Genomic DNA, 17,689 nt, shown 5'->3' with positions numbered 1-17,689 from the left:
TTCCACAAGGAATGGGAGAACTTCTTTTCACTCCGTCATGTCGGACATGCCATGGCTGACTCCATGCAGTGTGAAGATAATCTAATGTCATGTCTCAATAATGGAACATTACTGATGCCTAGTGGCCAGGATACTACATATACCTTTGTCTTTCAATATTTTTGGACTAATAATACAGACAACCGCGAAACAGCAATTAATTAATACATTTTTGACAAACCACGATGGAGCGATAATCGAATCGTGATATTGCGAGGGACGACTGTTGTTGTATGTACATACACAACAATGGACAGATGACAGTGCGGAGTGATACAACGGGAGAGAAAGTAACGCCGAGCGATTGTGAGGTGATTTTTTTTGAGGAGGCCTTTTTGTGATGCAAATGCATTTACTCTTTTGAACGCATTTCGTTTTGAGAAGCCAAACTCTTTATTTAAGTGGCCCCCCCAACTAACCTGAACTACGTTCCTCATCACCAAAATCTGACCAGAACTCGGCTCATGGGACGAAGTGGGGGGGTTGATGCACTACACTGGTGATGGGGCTGATACAACTTCATGTCAAAAAATCCAAACTACCCATTTAATGTCAAATGTGATATTATCAGTGAGTGCAACATCAAGTCTCCGTGAATGAGCGTCACACTTCCTAAGCTTGAAAATAAGATAAATAAAAGCTGCAATTGAACATAATCCAGGTGACAGGTTGGTTTTCTCTTGACAAAGCACATTTAAACAAACAAGACTAAAGTATTTTGTAGGAGACGCAGGATTTCCCAACTGTCACGGCAGACAATGGCAGCCACCAAGCAGATCAGCAGCTGAGTGCTCATGCATGCATGTGTGCGTGTGCGTGTGTATGTGTGAGATGTGAGTAAGCCTTTGTGAGGCCTCCACTCAGCAGAGTGATGATAAGTACTCCCAGCCCGGCGCTCCGCATGAGCTGATGGACAGACAGGCCGGGAACACTGGGGGCCTTGTGGTTGGCCCAGTGTGTGCCTGTGTGTGTGTGTGTGTGTGTGTGTGTGTGTGTGGGCACTGTGGTGACAGGTTGGGTGCTGGAGTGGGGGGTTGCATAAGTCTGAGCGTGTTTCCACCAGCTACGCCACCAGACCGTGCCACATGGCTGCAATTTGTTCATTAACTACGTAATAAATGTACACACACACACACACTAATAGAGGTAATATTGTTCCGAGTTCTAGCTGATTGGATTGTGAAATAAGAGGATACTCCAGGGAATCGCTTGTAGTCTGCCAGCCACTGTGACCGACTAAGACTTTTTTAACAAGGTTTCAGATGGAGGAACACGTGTAGTCAATATTTTTCTGTTTGCTTAAAGTGCGACAATGAATATAAATTCAAGTACCAGGAAGTGTGGAAGGTTTCACCTTTGAGTGGCTGTTGCTTTTTTTGCGAAGAATATTAAAAGTGCATGAGTTATTACCGCTCATGTTTACACGAAAGTCCTGCAACCCCCTGGACATTACACATACAGGAAGTGAAAATGAAATATGAAGTTGGCGGTGGCAGCTGTAACACCCTCTATTACTCTGGGAAGACTTCTACAAGATTTGGGGATTTTCTGTTCTAATTCATCCCAGAGGTCAGTGATATTCCGGGGCTAAGGACGTGGGGGGCGGACTTCTCCCTACGCTATTATTCTTATTTAATTCTTTATTTAATTTGACTTTTTACCTCAACAAATGGCAAATATAGTCAAAAATAGAGTCACATAGTGTTGAATTCAAACAGGAGCAATATGTTTACACTTGTCAAAGATCCTTTATATGACAAGAGAGCTCTGCTGCTTTTCTGACTTAGTGCCAACCCTCTAATCAAACATCCTACGTATGACAGGCTCAGCTGATTTTTAAGGACCTACTGCAAAAACGTTAGTGAAAAAGCTCAGTGTGACAGGAGCACTCTGCTGTTTGTGAGGACCTACTGTAAAAAACACCTATTTAAAAAAAATGATATTTAAAGATCCTCTATCTGACAGGGGTGCACTGCTGTGTTTAAGGACCTACTGCAAAAATTCTAGTCAAAGATCCTCTGTGACAGGAGTACTTTGGTGATTTTAAGACTCCCAAGTTTTGAACAGAACTCAAGGGCCGTTTTGATGTCATTCCTGGGCCATATTTGGCCCGCAGGCCACTAAAAAGCCCTGACATTGATGTTTGCTCTCAGGTCCCTCCACACCAAACGCATCCTAGCATGCCTTTATGAACCTTGCTTTATACACTGGAAACAAAAAATTGCTTTCCCCTGACTTTTCCCACAAAAACAGAAGCATAAAATTGTCCAAAATGTCTTGGTAAAATGGTGAATTCAGTTAGAGGCATATCGAATGAGTCTCGGCCAACCATGGCAGATAAATTAATTGATTAAGCAAAACAAATCTGTACTAATTTAAAACTTATCGAAAGCCCATCTTAATGCAGGACCTTGTTGTTGTGTTTGTTATGTGATCTGCTGATTTTGTATATTTGTTGACCAACAGCTATAAACGGTCTGTGTGTACAGCACCAACTAGTAAATATATTACACTGCATCATCCCTATTAAATAAACAACTCATATTCAATTCAATTTAGTTTGAAATGTTAAAGGAAACATTGTCTGCAGCAGTGACTTGTAACTACAGTATGTTAACCTATACCACCTTTATGAAACAACGAATGTAAACATAAGCAAAAATAGAAAATGTCTGCCGCAGTGACATGTAAGTACCCAATTAAGTTAAATTTAATTAAATTTAAAAACCGTACAGGACCGATATAAATATGTTAGTATGTTAAACTGAATCATCGCTTTTTAAATTCAATTACGTTAATCCATAATAAATAACTAACAATAAAATACAATGAAGTAAAATTACATCCGATTCAATACATTTATTAAATTTAATTAAATATAACTAATTGTCGTGCTTTGAGTGCCTTGGAGGTGGAAAAGCGCTACACAAGTGAAACACTATGTACCATAATTATAAATAACTAATAATAACAAAATTCATACATTGCAATAAAAAGACAATATAATGCAAATACAAATATGAAAAATATAGCTATAAGCTATAAAATATAAATATATGAAAAAATAATATTCAACTAAATTCAATTCAAATATACTTTTGCCCCATAGTGTATCCTAGAGTCCTCTCCAGCTTGCAGTGATTAATATTAGCCCAAGGCCAATCACCGGCCAATCTGTCATCATCATTAGGGCATTAGATGAGCTGAGGGATGCTTGTTACAAATGACCCCATGGCTAGCTATAGGTTCCCATCCGGTTCAAGGGCGACTCTTGACTCTTCAGCATCACAGGATAGGCAAGCACCATGACGACCGCCGCCGTAGAGGGAATTGACACATGAATAATAAGAGGAAAAGGTTCCTTTCTTCCATGTATGGTCCACATGTGGAAGACAGCAGTGTGCCTTGTGGGAGAAGCAGCAGCAGCATGGTCCACATTGAGTGAGGATTATAGCCTATGGGAGCTCTACGATGAGCATACAGATCACCTTACACACTGGCTTTCCTCTGCTTTGAAGCACACACACTCATGCACGCATGGCTGCATCCACAGATGCACTGTTAAACCACACTAGCCTCAAGGACTAATTCACCTGCTGCACCTGGGAATGTGACGCTGTGATGTCACCTTCGCTACAAAAGGTAAAAGAGCACCTCGGTGGCATCCGCACAATGAGCCAACACACCTTCTCACTTCCTCCTTTGTGCTCAGAAGGTCCATACCTAGAGGAGGGTCAGAATTACACAAACAATCAGGTGTTCTTGGGTTTCTGCCCACCGGCCGTCCACACTTACAACAACAATCCGTGTAGCAGGATAAAGATGGCTTCAATGTGTGAATACGTGTGTGTGTGTGTGCTTGTGGCTGTGTGTGTGTGACACACATTCAAGTGCCTGCCAGTTGGCTCTGGCAACAAACACTCTCACCGGAGAGGCTCACAAGCCAGGCACGATGAGCCGTGGTGATAATGCAACCGCCACATTAGAGCTAGTTTAGCCACTAAAGCACCCACATGATATGATCACGGTCACAAGGGATGTTAAAAAAAGCCAAAATCCAAAGCAGGAGCAAGTCCTCTAGAAGTAGCGTGGCATGGTGTTGTTGAGCATTCATTGAGCACTAAGAGGGCCATAAATGCAAATATAGTGAGGAAGGGAGGAAGAAAAAGAGCTTGCAAGAGATGAAGGAAGAGATAGAAGAATGGATGGGTGCGGGTTATGATGGTTGGGTAGGTGGGATGGATAGATAGATGGATGGACAGATGGTCTGATGAACTAATGAACGGACAGAGCGACCTGCCGACTGACAGACCAACGGATACACAGACCGATCAACTCACAGAACAATAGACAGATGCACCAAGACACCTGAAGATCAATAGACAGACAGGCTAAAGGACAGACTGACACACCAATGAACAGAAAGAGGTGACAAACCAATACACAGATAGATGGACCGACCAAAGGGAGACAGACGGGCCAATGGCCATAGGGACCAACAAACAACAAGACCGAAGGACAGACAAACCGACAATGGACACACAGGATTAGCTAATGAACAGACAAACAGACCAACTCACTGACCTACAGACTAATGGACTGACAGACTAATCGATAGATGGACAGGCCAACCCACTGACCATCCAAGAGACAGACCTATTGACCGACAGACAAAGAGACTAATGGATAGATGGACAAACCAACCCACTGGACAACAGACCAATCGAAAGACAGGCAGATGGACCAACCGAGTGACAGACCCATGGACAGACAGACCAACTGACAAACAGACCATAAAGCGGACAACCCATCAGACCACAGATGGACCGACTGGCCAATGGAGAGACAAACGGAAGGTGGTAATGGTAATGGTAATGGTAATGGTAATGGTAATGGTAATCGTAATGGTTTAATTCATCTTGAATATGCATACGGGGCACACTGGAGCACATCACATAGTCCAATTCACAATTCTGCATGTCCAAAAAGGAGTCGGAAGAAGCAAGGCTTACTTAATCCTACCCTTCATCAGTTTCACATCAGCTGCAATACATTTATTCACCTCTTGTTTGCCAGATGTACTTTGTAAGGCCACATGACAACATAGTGCAATCATAGTTAAGGTTTATACTTACTGAAAGAAAGCTACAGACTTCATGATAATAACTGATAAAATGGTTGACAGAATCGTAGGTTGATAATGAGTGAGTACAGACCATGTACTCACCACAATGAAGAGTTAGTAGTCAGTGTAGTAGTGGTTAGATACTGTATAGTATTGTATGTACACAGTGGTTCAGGCCTCTTCTTCTTTGTATTTTGCAAACATCAACTACTCATCACTCATTTTAGTGCATTGTTTGAGTTCCTTAATCAATCCGTTTCACAACTTGATTCCACATACAGAAATGCTGAAAGTTTTTAGCGCTGTCCGTGCATGTACGTGTTTTAGGTTAAACTTTCCCCTAAGATCATATTTCTCCTCTCTTGTTGATAAGAATTGTTTAACGTTTTTGGGTGGGGCCTACCAGCAGACCGAAGGAATATCGGCGGTGTGGTACAATACAAACAGGTACTCCTTGCATTGTAAACGTCCTTCCTTCTACAAGTAATACGTCAGAGAGCAGAATGTGGTTTGTGCATGATTTGCTATCAAAGAGTGCAGCTGATCATAAAACGGGAGAGGCAGAGGCCCATCAGCCCATCTATCGCTCTGCTTGCAAACATGGAGAAATAAGCAGCAGTTTAAGGTGCTGAAACACACTGGAGCACGAGCACGACTACACGATTGCTAAGGCTGACAGTGAAAATATTCCACTTTTTTTCGGAGGCAAAGAGCAAAGCAGCAGCAGCAGCGGGGGGGTGCATGTGTGTGTGTTGTGTGAAGCACATTTGCGAGGGAGAGCATGAAAGGATGCACACGCAGAAAAGAAGAAGCGACTGAGGGTTCACCACTGAGATAAAAATGGAATCCATTTTGGTTCCTGAAGCACACTCATGCACGGCGCCAGGACCAGCTAGAGGTGTTCAAGCGCTTCCCCTCTTCCCTCCTCTTGCTCTGTTACAATTGTTCTACCTTCCCCTCACTTATCATTTCCTCCTCTCCTCTACGGTCACACCTCTTTCCTTGAATTCCTCTTCCTCTCTGGAGGCAGCTGGGGCCCCCCAACACTGTCACAGGTCCTGAAACTATGGCAACGGAACAAGAGCGAGAGAGCGAGAGAGAGAGAGGGAGGAAAGCGCTCGCTATGATTAATAGATGAGAGATGCAGTGCCAATCGCTGGAGCCTGGGGAGGAGGGACGGATACACTCCAGCAACACCGTGCAAACATGTATGCACAAGAACAAGAACACGCACAATAGCCGGGAGACCCGCTGTTGCCATTTGAAGCCCTTGGTGCTTTGGTGCTGGTCTCGTTCTGGAAAATACAAACCCAGCCACACCCGGGCCTGCAGAGGTGACCATTTGATTTCCTAAATATTCCTTTTCAATATAACAGGGGGCTGGAACCTATCAGCTGACCAATCTGTACCTAACCACCATTGGGGTTGGAATTGAAACAGTTTAAAAGTGCTTTGTGATAACCCTACTGGCAACATGTCCGTAGTAGCTCTGAGAAGTGTGTACTTTATCCACTTTTTACATATACACTAACTCTGCACTGTCCAACGTAAGAGTTTAACATTTTGAAACATTAGGAATGGAATGCTTCAGACTGCGACAAATGGTCGCATTTTGTGACTAAAATATGAGACACTGCGAATGAATTTTTCATTCACTCGCGCACGTATACGCGTACTTTTATCTGGTATTGAGTTGACAAGGGACGTCCTTTATAACCGTGAGAATGAAAAACAGCCTGTGAAATGTAGAGTCGATTGACGATAGTCACAGTCTAAGCCTATCAACGCCAGCGTGTTTGCTCACGTTTGAATCGCCTTGCAGTTCGACTTTTCTACCCTCTTTGTTTACACATTTTGCCTGGCTCCGCTGTCTCCCTGGCGGCGGCTAGCTAACTCTTTTTTTTCTTTCTTTTTTTTTAACCACAGTGACAATTTGTCTTAAAACAAACAAGCAATGCTGTTAATTTGAAGCTCGTTTTTACACTGGCTGTCATGTTCATGCGGTACGTGCTGACTTACTTTTTTAAAGTGTCATAACAACCTTGCTCTCTTGGTACCCATCCATCCATCTTCTATGCCGCTTATCCTCACTATATGGTCGCGTGTATGCTGGAGCCTATCCCAGCTGACTTTGGGCGAGAGGCGAGGCACACCCTGGACTGGTCAACCATTCACACTCACATTCATACCTATGGACAATTTACTGTCACCAACATGCATATTTTGGGAATGTGGGAGGACATTGAAGTACTCAGAGAAAACCCCCGCACGCATGGGGAGTACATGCAAACTCCATACACAGATGCGGACCGCAGAGGGGACACACTGATGTCAGTTGATTGCTTGACAGAGAATCTTACATGTAAAAAAAGGAATATCATAACAGAAAGTCCCAAGCCGCACCTGAACCACTTGAGGACTAAACTGACAAGAGTAACAAGCTTTGTGTTCACAAAAAAACAAACCACATACCTTGGTTAGCATCCTCTACTGTGTACAACACATGTCTCCTTTCAAGGGCCCCTCATTCATCCGTGATCACACAAAGCCCTCCTGCTTCTGCTGCTTCTGTTTCTGCTTCTGCATTCTGGATTATCTCTGCTAATGCTAATGCATTCCCTCCCCTCCATTCCATTTGACTAATGACAGACAACCAAACTCAGCTGTGACAAAAGCATTTCCACATGTTACATGGACGAGGGTGCAGTATTAAAGTACAACAATTCCATAAGGGAGCTGATGTTTTAAGCTGCTTTGTAAATGCTCCGTTATGTGGACGCTTTTCTGTTCCAAGTTGGGCCTACGAAACATTTCTCCTATTCAGTCGCGCTGGCATTCTGATTCACTTTGTTTCAAACAACAATGAAAGCCTTGCCAAAGACTATCAGCCAAAACACCAACAAGACACCCGGCCAATTCTGTCATTAACTTGCAATGCGTGAGTCCAGTATAATAACTGTTTTGCCTCGTCCTTCATGCTTCTGGCACGTCTGGCAACTGTCTCAATCCCTTATGCTAATGAAACAAGGAAGCCCGTTGTTTTTTTATACGTGGGCTTGTATTCATTGTGTGAGTCGTTTATATGGAACAACACAATGAAGCTCGGAAAGTCCTGCATGTGTACGCAACATGGATAACATTTCATGGCAAGAGATTAGCAACTGATTACATTGTCATTGACTCATGCGGCGAATAGAGCCACTGTATGTATTCCCTATGTTCACTAGGAGAATGGGGCTTTGTGGGAAAATACGCCGCTAAATCACATTGAGAAAACAAATTAGGCAAGCTGTTAGTCGTTTGTTTGCATCACAGGTGACGTCTGCTAAAATCAGCAAATGTAACTAAAAGCATCTTTCAGTATGACAGCAAGAAAACACACTCATTGTGGTGATTATCCTTTATCTAGTCCTGCTATTATAGCAGGTTTGTCATTCACTGTTCTGCCCGCGTAAATGCTGCTGCATTTTGGGAAGACAGAATGTGGAAAATGGCTGAAAATAGCGGTAAGATGGGTTTTTTTTTTAAACTAATAGTTTTTCATGTGAGTGTAAATGACAATAATCTCCGCTTGGACATCTCTGTGGGGAGTTTGCATGTTCTCCCCGTGCATACGTGGGTTTTCTCCAGGTACTCCGGTTTCCTCCAACATTCCAAAAACATGCATATTAGGTTAATTGTCCATAGGTATGAGTGTGAGCGTGAATGGTTGTTTGTCTATATGTGCCCTGCGATTGGCTGGCGACCAGTCCAGGGTGTACCCCGCCTCTTGCCCGAAGTCAGCCGGGATAGGCTCCAGCATACCCCCATAATGAGCATAAGCGGCATAGAAAATGGATGGATGGATGGATGTAAATGACAATTGTGGCGCCCCCTGTGGCTCGTGGTCAAAATGCTCTATTGCGGTTCTTCCCAAATTAATTGTCGTGCTTGACCATGGCCTGGTGTTAGTCAAAAAATATTCAAAGACAAGTCATATGTAGTATTCATGATCACTACTAGGCGTCAGTAATGTTACATTGATGAGACATTACCTGCATTAAGTCAGCCATGGATGAAGAGAGTGACATAGTGAAAAAAGGTTCTCCTCCATTCCATGTGGCAGTGGTACGTTTTGGGTAGAGATGAGCGAGTACACCACTATCTGTATCTGTATCTGTATCTGTTCACCCTTCTAAATGATCTGTACTCGGAGTTGGCGGGGCATAACCCAGAAGTGGGTGTGGTTTTTACCAGGTGGGACTTAACTCGGTACATTATTTTAAATCTGAAGTTGACATGGATTGATCAGAAGTTGCTATATTTATTGTTTATTATTCAGCTGTATGTGTCCTGTGTATGTGTGTAAGTTATCTGTAAGACTTTATTATTTTGAACGATCTGTGTGAAGTCTGTCAGCCTTGTTCACTGTGGTTTTCTCCAAAAAGTTTTCCAACGGAATTCATTCACTCGTCTCAAACGAGTATCCAACTCATCCGTACTTTTGGGTTTCTTACTTTGTCCTTCTTGCCCACTTTGTTTCAAACCTTTTCTTGAGTTTAGAATAAGTAAATAGGAGGCTAGCTAGTTGGCTCGGTAGACTTTTGGGCATTCCCCTCCAAAGACATTTTGGTTGATAACGGCCATGTTGCTTGCTCAAACACCCTAAAGTTACAGTGGGTGTTTTTGTAGTAGGTGTTTTGTAGCACACATTGAGCTGTATGAGAAATTTCAAGTCAATCCAACTCATTGGGCTTTATAACAGCGCCATCATGTGGTGTATTTGATAGATGAACAATAGCACAGACAACACAGTTGGGGTGCATGTTTTGACACATTTTCACCCTTTGTGTGCGGCAGTTCAGGAGTAGAAGAGTTCCACTATGAGGTTTCAGCATTTTTGACTGTATTTGCTCCAACACTTCCTCCACTGTCGTGTGTGCGCAGTACATTATTACAATATGATGAGAAACTGCAAAAAAACGTGTTGTATTGAACGCATCATTCGGAATGAGACACACAAGGGAATTGTTTTGGTTTTGTTGTATTTTTGTTCTTCTTGACAACAGTGATTTTACAGTTCTTTTTGTCATTTCTCAAGCAATAACAAAGGAATACTACCTCATAGTACCTGCTTTTGCCAATGGAACGCGTTAATGGTAAGTGTACGTACATTGTGTTTTGAAACACTGATTTTAATCTGCCACAAATTTAGCAATGTTGAACTCTAACATTAGCAGCTGGCTGGCCAACCAATATTTTTCATCTGTTTGAGTCCATGTAAAGAAGTCCAATTCAGTCTGAAACACTGTACAAGACACAACTGTAGTCCAGAGCTGTGACTGAAACGGCCCATTACCAGCCCGCAACCCAGGGATTGGAAACATCTGTGCTATAGTTTGCTGCTCTCTGATACTAATGAAAAAAAACATACCAAGCCCACACACACACACGCAGACACAGACCGCATTAATAAAACATGTCTTTTATGAAATATGCATCAATGCACATACTATGGTATTGACTCTTTAGTGAATGGGCAATGACAGACTGGCCTCATTGTTTAAAGAAAAGGAGGCCAATTCATTTGAAAAACAGCAAAGCCGTTTATCAATTATTCAAAGGCACTGTATTCAGGCAGCATTTTTCCTCGAGTGGCATGTTTAAATACCAACTCTCTCCCCTACAGACACACACACACATACACACACACATGCACAGTGTGACCAATTCACATCAGTCACACACAATGCCATCCCCATTACTGTTGTTAGGGGGATCGGCGGAGCCTAAATACAACACTGTGGTCAGCCTTACTGTAATCATATCACAACATGTCAGTGTATTCATTGTTTGTTTTGGAGCCTCTCAAATAGCCCTTCTTAAAAAAAATGCCTCCAGGAACATTTGAGTGACTTGAGGGCAATATTTTGGAAAGCTACACAAAATCCTGCAATTACTCAATGAAGATCTGAATGAGAGTCAAACGGGATAAGAAAAGAAATGAGGGAAACACTACCATATTCAACATGTATCCAATCAATACAAAACAATCATGTGAGTATTTGCTTTGTATCGTTTATCCTAGTCCACTTTATAACCTGCTAAGGAGTTGAAGAAAACCACTGGGAGTGTCCAGGACATAAGGGGGCAATGTTTTGGAAAGCGATACAAAATCATGCAATTTCTCAATAGGAGATCTGAATGAGTGTCAAAAACAAACATATTCAGCATTTTTCCCATTACAACAAAATCATGTGATTTTTGCTCAATATGTCCCATGTTTATCGTCATCCTTGTCTACTTCATACCCCGCTAACGAGAGAAGAAAACCACTGGGAGTGTCTGGGTGTTGCCACCCAAGACCACCATACCGCCTCTCCATGCATGGTAAAACATTTTAAAAACCCAACATTTCACCATGTGACTGCAACTTTTAAGAAGTGCACATATGCTCTCCTTAGTAAGAAATTTGCAACATTGGATATTAGACATTGTCGACGACTAGAGCAATAGTGACCACTAATGGTTTCAATGCATGATGCACTTGCAGGTCCCTGAACACACCCCATACGCTTTGGAGCCACACTAACTCAATAAGGACAATAAATGATCTATATATTTATATATCACATTACCATTAACGTTTGGAATACCAGTGCAATGTAATAAAAGCATTAAACACATCCTCTCGTTCACTGTTGACCTAATGAACACTGCTATATGGAATAACAGTTTTGAGTTTACTGTAATTAATCATTTCTATTGTGATTATAGAGAGATTATACGCCTTATTAATGTTGTTGTCTGCTGTTTTCTGTATTTAGGCTCAAGTGCTGTCCATAATAGTTTCCAGGAGGCTGACTTATTTATTCTATATGGATAAACAACATAAGAGGGATTAGGCTCAAGGTTTATGTCTATAGAATACATTTAAACACAACATAGCCACCATTTGGGCTATACATGTAGATTTTTAAACTTTACGATGTCTTTATTAATGAAGTAAATAAAAGCAGAAAGTGAGCTGGGTGCACTTGACGCCCGGCAAAAGACAACCAAATCTTCCTCCCTTATTTCAGGCAGCAAAAGAGCGATACAAAGGGTGGATTAAAGTTAAAGAAAAAGCACACAATTCTTACCTTCAGCTCATGAATGACCAGATCTTGAAATGATTAGTCGATTCTTGTCTATTTAGTAATCCATCCAGACGCGATTGTTAACGCAGTTCTCACGGAGTCACAACAATACGAGCGCTACTTTTTCTCTTGCGCGTCTCCCCGTTTTGTGTGCGTGTTACATGCCGTGCTTAAATCGGAATATCCATCGCGAAATCCACACTACAGGATAGAAAAAAAATAACTAGGTTGTTGTAAAAAGTCACCAGAAGAAGAAGAAGAAGAAGCGGGAGTCCCAGCACTAGAGACGGGGGTGCGCGCAGCCGCCGACGATCATCCTATTTGGGGATGAAGCTTCTTAGCAGACTAGAGCAGGAGCGCAGGCGAGCCCAGCTGTCACACACACACACACACACGCACGCACGCACACTCACAGACACACGCACACACATGCACTGGGAGGAGCTATGGCTGCAGAACGGGGGGCTATTGTGTCAATGGGTGCCAGTTATGGACAAGTGTATTTCTATTTTTACGCAGAGGCATTTCACAGGCAAGGAGAAAGCCAAGCTGCTAATAATAGTTAGGACTCTGGGAAGGTGTGTTTTTAAAAACGGACTAGAATTAGCAGCCATGCACAAGCTGCAACACAAGAAGCATGCATAACCACATACTGTAATTGTTCATGTGGGCATTTATTTTACACATCATTCCAATAAAGATTGTGAAGTTTTACCCATCATAGAACAATGGAGCCTGAAAGGCAGGGGGGTCCAAATTTTGTGCACTCGGGGCTGCATACTGAAATATCAGCGCTTACGAGGGCCACTTTGATTTTTTAAATTTTATTTATTTTATTGTGTAAAAACGCCCAAAAAATGTATTTTTAAAGACAAAGCTCTGTGTTATTATTAGTTATTAATATCAGCATTTCAACTTTTTGTCTTTGTGCCTTTTTGCAATTTTTTTTCCCTGTTTTTTATATATCTATTTTTTTTTATTTCTCCAATGTACCAAGGGCCAATGGTCACAAATGGCCCCCGGGCCACCACAGCTCTAAGGTAAACACTATCCCTGATGCAGTTCAACCAACTTGAAATAATGGAAATACAAATAATCAGTTCCAAGCTTAAAATGTGACCAAATAAAGCCCATCCATCCATTTTCTATACCTTCTTCTCCTCTTTAGGGTCGCAGGGGCATGCTGGAGCCTATCCCAGCTGTCTTCAGGTGGCAGGCGGGGTACACCCATTCACACTTACATTCACACCTATGGGCAAATTAGAGTCGCCAATTAACATAACATGCATGTTTTTGGAATGTGGGAGGAAGCCGGAGTACCCGGAGAAAACCCACACGCACACGGGGAGAACATGAAAATAGAGCTTTGTAGGCATGAAGTAGCACCCCTATAGTCACCATTACACTCGTATTACCCAATATAGTAGACAAAATAAGAGTAAATAAGCAATTGAAGACATAAATAAGACTCGTGCTCGTGTGTGTTGCGATAAATGTGTTCCCCAAGGGAGCAGAGTGAGTGGCAAACAGGAAGTGACACTGGGGGTTCAGAGTTGAGTTGCAGCCTGCCGTTGGTTACGGCTGCAACACTAGGCCGTGTTTGTATTTAACATTAAAGTAACATTACTGACACCTAATGACCAGTGTAGAATACTAAAAAAAAAAAGGTTAACCACGGTTAATATCGAAACTCAGAAAAAATATAACACTCAGTCTTTAATGATTAATGACAAAGGCAAAATCAAAGGAGAATTGTGTCGCCTGAATTTTTGAACATTCGCTACTGTGAAAGTGTCGACAGCAAAGACAGAGATTGGGAAGCCGTGTGAGGAAAGAAAGAGAGATGAATGCAGGCAGCAACGTAGCAGTGCGAGTAAAGACTCTAAGCGTTGGCACAATGAAAGGAAAGGGTAGGGATGAAAGCTGAAATGACAGAGAGAAGAAAAATAGATATACTGTGTGTTCAAGGGACCAGATTAGAGGCCGGCAACCTTTTCCATCAAAACAGCCATTTTGCCTCCTCTTCCAGTAATAGTAAGTAATAGTAATAGTAATAGTCTGGAGCCGCAAAACATTACACAGCCTGTAAACTTGTAAAAGTTGTGATCTTTTTTCAATTTTCCCATATCAGTGTTATTTGTTCAATAACTTTTACGCCTGTGCTGAATTGTCATCAATGACCTATTGGCCCTGTCCTTGACTTTGCAGAAAGAGGCATTCTTTCATTCTCTCAATACATGAAAGCACGTATTGTTCTGCGGTTTCTGCTGAGCGGTCCACCCCGCTTCAAAGCAGTCCCGAGCAGTCAGTGTACAGTCAGCTCCCACGGCACACTACCTGCCTCTCCCGGAGTCACCACCTTTGCGATTAGCGTGTCACGGGCTCTGAGCACATAGGTGCAGCGTGCTCCTCCTTATAAAACATATTGCTATGCTCTACATAGTTTTATTGACTGCGCAGCATCTTGCTTCAGACTCAACTCAAAATTCCCTCACCTTTTTTCTCTCCAGTGAGACTCACTGCATACACTAACCTACTGTACCTCCCATTCCGTTGCTCATCCAATCAGCAGTCAGAACGCAGTGTAAAGGCATTCACGAACTTGCAGTGACTTATTTCTCATTTCACATTGCATTGTTAGTGTGTACACCCCGCAAGTCGGTTGTGAGTTCAGAGTCTGTAGCTGGAGCGTTCCAAGAGGTGAGAGAGTAGTAATCGGTGCAGAGATGAAGAGGTGATAGGCAGGTATGGTGTTAAGGACACGAAAATGGAAGGACAGATGGTGGTAGATTTTGCACAACAAATGGAAATGGCTGTGGTAAAGACTTATTACCAGAAGAGGGAGGAACACAGAGTCACTTACAAGAGTGGAGGCAGGATCATGCAGGTAGAGTACATTTCGGACATAAGGTGTAACCTGAAGGAAATTGGTGATTGCAAAGTGTCGACAGGAGAGAGCGTTGTTGCACAGTATAAGGTGACCGTATGTAGGTGGCTCTTGTTGTGCAAAAGAGGACTAGAACGAGGACAGAACGGAGGACCAAATGGAAGTTTAGGAACAAGAACTGCTATGATGACTTTTGAGTTGAGACAGGCTCTTGGAGGCAGTGAGGATCTGCTGATAAGGAACATGATACGGAGACTTGGTGGAACAAAGAGCTCCAGGAATGTACAGCTCGAAAAAGACTAGCATAGAAGAACTGGGATAGCTGTCAAGTTCTTTTGGGCATGACTCAGCCTGCGCTTGAAAAGGCTGAGAAGCTCGTAGAGGACGCTTTATCAACTCCAGTAGCTTTTCTTGAGTTTTACTTCACACCTCAGTTGTTTACAGGAGCTCGTGGGTTAGGTTGATAACCAGTGGTCGTTTCTCATTACAATCATTTGAATTGTAGTGTCTTTTCATCAGTCTACTAAATTTACCAATTACTGTATTGACTTTGTACAACCAGCATGTCATCCAGTAGTTATGTTACATAGGTATTAAACAAGTCAATTTTGCATCATATTTTAAAAAGATGCATTTTTATCATCATAACTGATATAAGAGTTGTCACACTAGCAAGAAGGATGAGGAAAGTAGAGAGGAGTACAAAGATATGAGATTAAGGGCAAAGTGTGCATAGGGCGAACGGGCATAAAGCTGATGAGCCACACGATGAAGCTCTGGGAAAGAGTAGGAAGCGGAAACAAGGCTAAGGAAAGGGGTACAACTTAGTGAGCAGCAGTGTGGTTTCATGCCCAGAAAGATCACCATCGATGCCATGTTCACTTTGAAAGTCCTGATGGAGAAGAAGAGACGGAGTTACATTGTGTCTTTGTGGATTTAGAAAGCGTACGATACAGTTCAAGAGAAGAGCTGTGGTATCGCATGAGGAAATCTGGGAGGACAGAGACGTGTGTTAAAGTTGTACGGGACATGTATGAGGGCAACCGGTGTCACAGATGGAGATGTCACACTTCCAGGTGGAGGTCTGACTGCATCAAGGATCAGCCCTGAGGCCCTTTTTGTTTGCTATGGTGATGGACAGATGGACAGATGAGGTCAGATAGGAGGCTCCACAGACAATAATGTTTGCAGGTGACATTGTGATCTGCAGTGAGAGCAGAGAGCAGGAGGAAGACAACCTGGAGAGGTGTAGGAATGAGCTGGAGAGGCGAGGAATGAAGGTCAGTCGTAGCAAGATGGTATACATGTGTGTTGATGAAGGGGTATCAAGTGGAACTGTGAGGAGTAGAGTTGAGGAAGGTGAAGGAGTTTAAGTACTTAGAGTCAACTGTTCAGCGCAACAGAGAGTGTGGTAAAGAGATGAAGAAGCACATGCAGGCAGGGTGGAGTGGGTGGAGAAGAGTGTCAGGAGTCCTTTGTGACCAAAGAGCAGCAGCAAAAGAAGAGACAAATTTACAGGACGGTAGTGAGAGGGTTTGGCTGCTCTGACCAACAGACAGGAGACAAAGCTGGAGGTGGCATCGCAGAAGATTATCAGAGGAACAGCTCAAGTTAGACATCTGGGAAACAAGGTCAGAGAGGCCAGACTGAGATGGTTTGGCCAAATGAGAAGAAGGGATTGTGAGTGTATTGGTAGAAGGATGCTAGATATGGAGCTGCCAGGGAGAAGAAGAAGGGTAAGACCAAATAGGAGGTTTCTAGATGTGATTAGAGGGGACATGCAGGTGGCAGGGCTGAGAGAGGAAAATGCAAAGGACAGAGCGACATTGAAAGACGTGATTAACTGTGTGACATGAACAATATTGTGGAGAGGATGGTGGGTGTCTGACAGTGCCTTGTTCACAGGTTTGTAGGTGTGGTGCTCTCTCCAGAGGGCTTCAGGGGCGATCCCAGCTAGGACGGACTGAAGCTCTGTGGGGCTTGGATGCATCTGGCTCCACGCTTGACCAGCTTTTGTTGGTGTAGAGGAGGGCGAGATCGTGAGTGTACTGAAGAGAGGATGTAGGAGAAAGGTCATTGATGTGTATGTTGAACAGTGTTGGAGCCGGTACTGGTCCTTGGGGTACTCCTTTTTTGAGGCGTCGGGGGCGGCCGGTCTGGCCATCGCTTGTTTTGAGGACGAAGCTGCGATTTAACAGAATGTTGGAAATAAATTGCTCAAGGTTGCGGCCTAGGATGGTCCGTAGAAGTTTTAGGTTGAGGCCCTGGTGCCATACGGTGTCATGAGTGGCAGGTCGACCAGGATGGCTCCGGCTTTCTGTCGTTTTGCTTCAATTTCATTTGTGAGTTTCAAAATCTGGTGTACAGTGTTCCTTCCATGGTGGAAGCCTGCTTGCTCGTCTGGGAGCTTGAGGTCAAGAACGGGTTCAAGCGGGAGTAGGAGTCACTCTAGGAGCTTGAAGGGGACGCAAAGGAGTGTAATAAGACAGTAAGTCTTAGGATTGTTTGTTGGTTTGGTTG

The 17,689-nt window shown here is 43.1% G+C and overlaps 1 protein-coding gene across 3 annotated transcripts in view; it reads right to left on the bottom strand.

The window, feature by feature from the left end:
* Positions 1-12,659, bottom strand: part of sema6a (sema domain, transmembrane domain (TM), and cytoplasmic domain, (semaphorin) 6A) — a 144,924-nt gene extending 132,265 nt beyond the window's left edge. For 2 of the 3 annotated variants that reach the window (XM_054773682.1, XM_054773683.1), the window contains exon 1: positions 12,286-12,658. The gene's annotated coding sequence lies outside the window, so the exon portion shown is untranslated. Of the gene's footprint in view, positions 1-12,285 lie in introns of all 3 variants that reach the window. The other variant, XM_054773681.1, reaches the window with a different exon arrangement.
* Positions 12,660-17,689: the final 5,030 nt, after the last annotated feature.

This window comes from Dunckerocampus dactyliophorus, chromosome 4 (assembly GCF_027744805.1).
Source record: "Dunckerocampus dactyliophorus isolate RoL2022-P2 chromosome 4, RoL_Ddac_1.1, whole genome shotgun sequence".
NCBI lineage: Eukaryota > Metazoa > Chordata > Actinopteri > Syngnathiformes > Syngnathidae > Dunckerocampus > Dunckerocampus dactyliophorus.
Note: the sequence above shows the minus strand (reverse complement) of the source record. Positions and strands in the feature narration are given on the sequence as shown.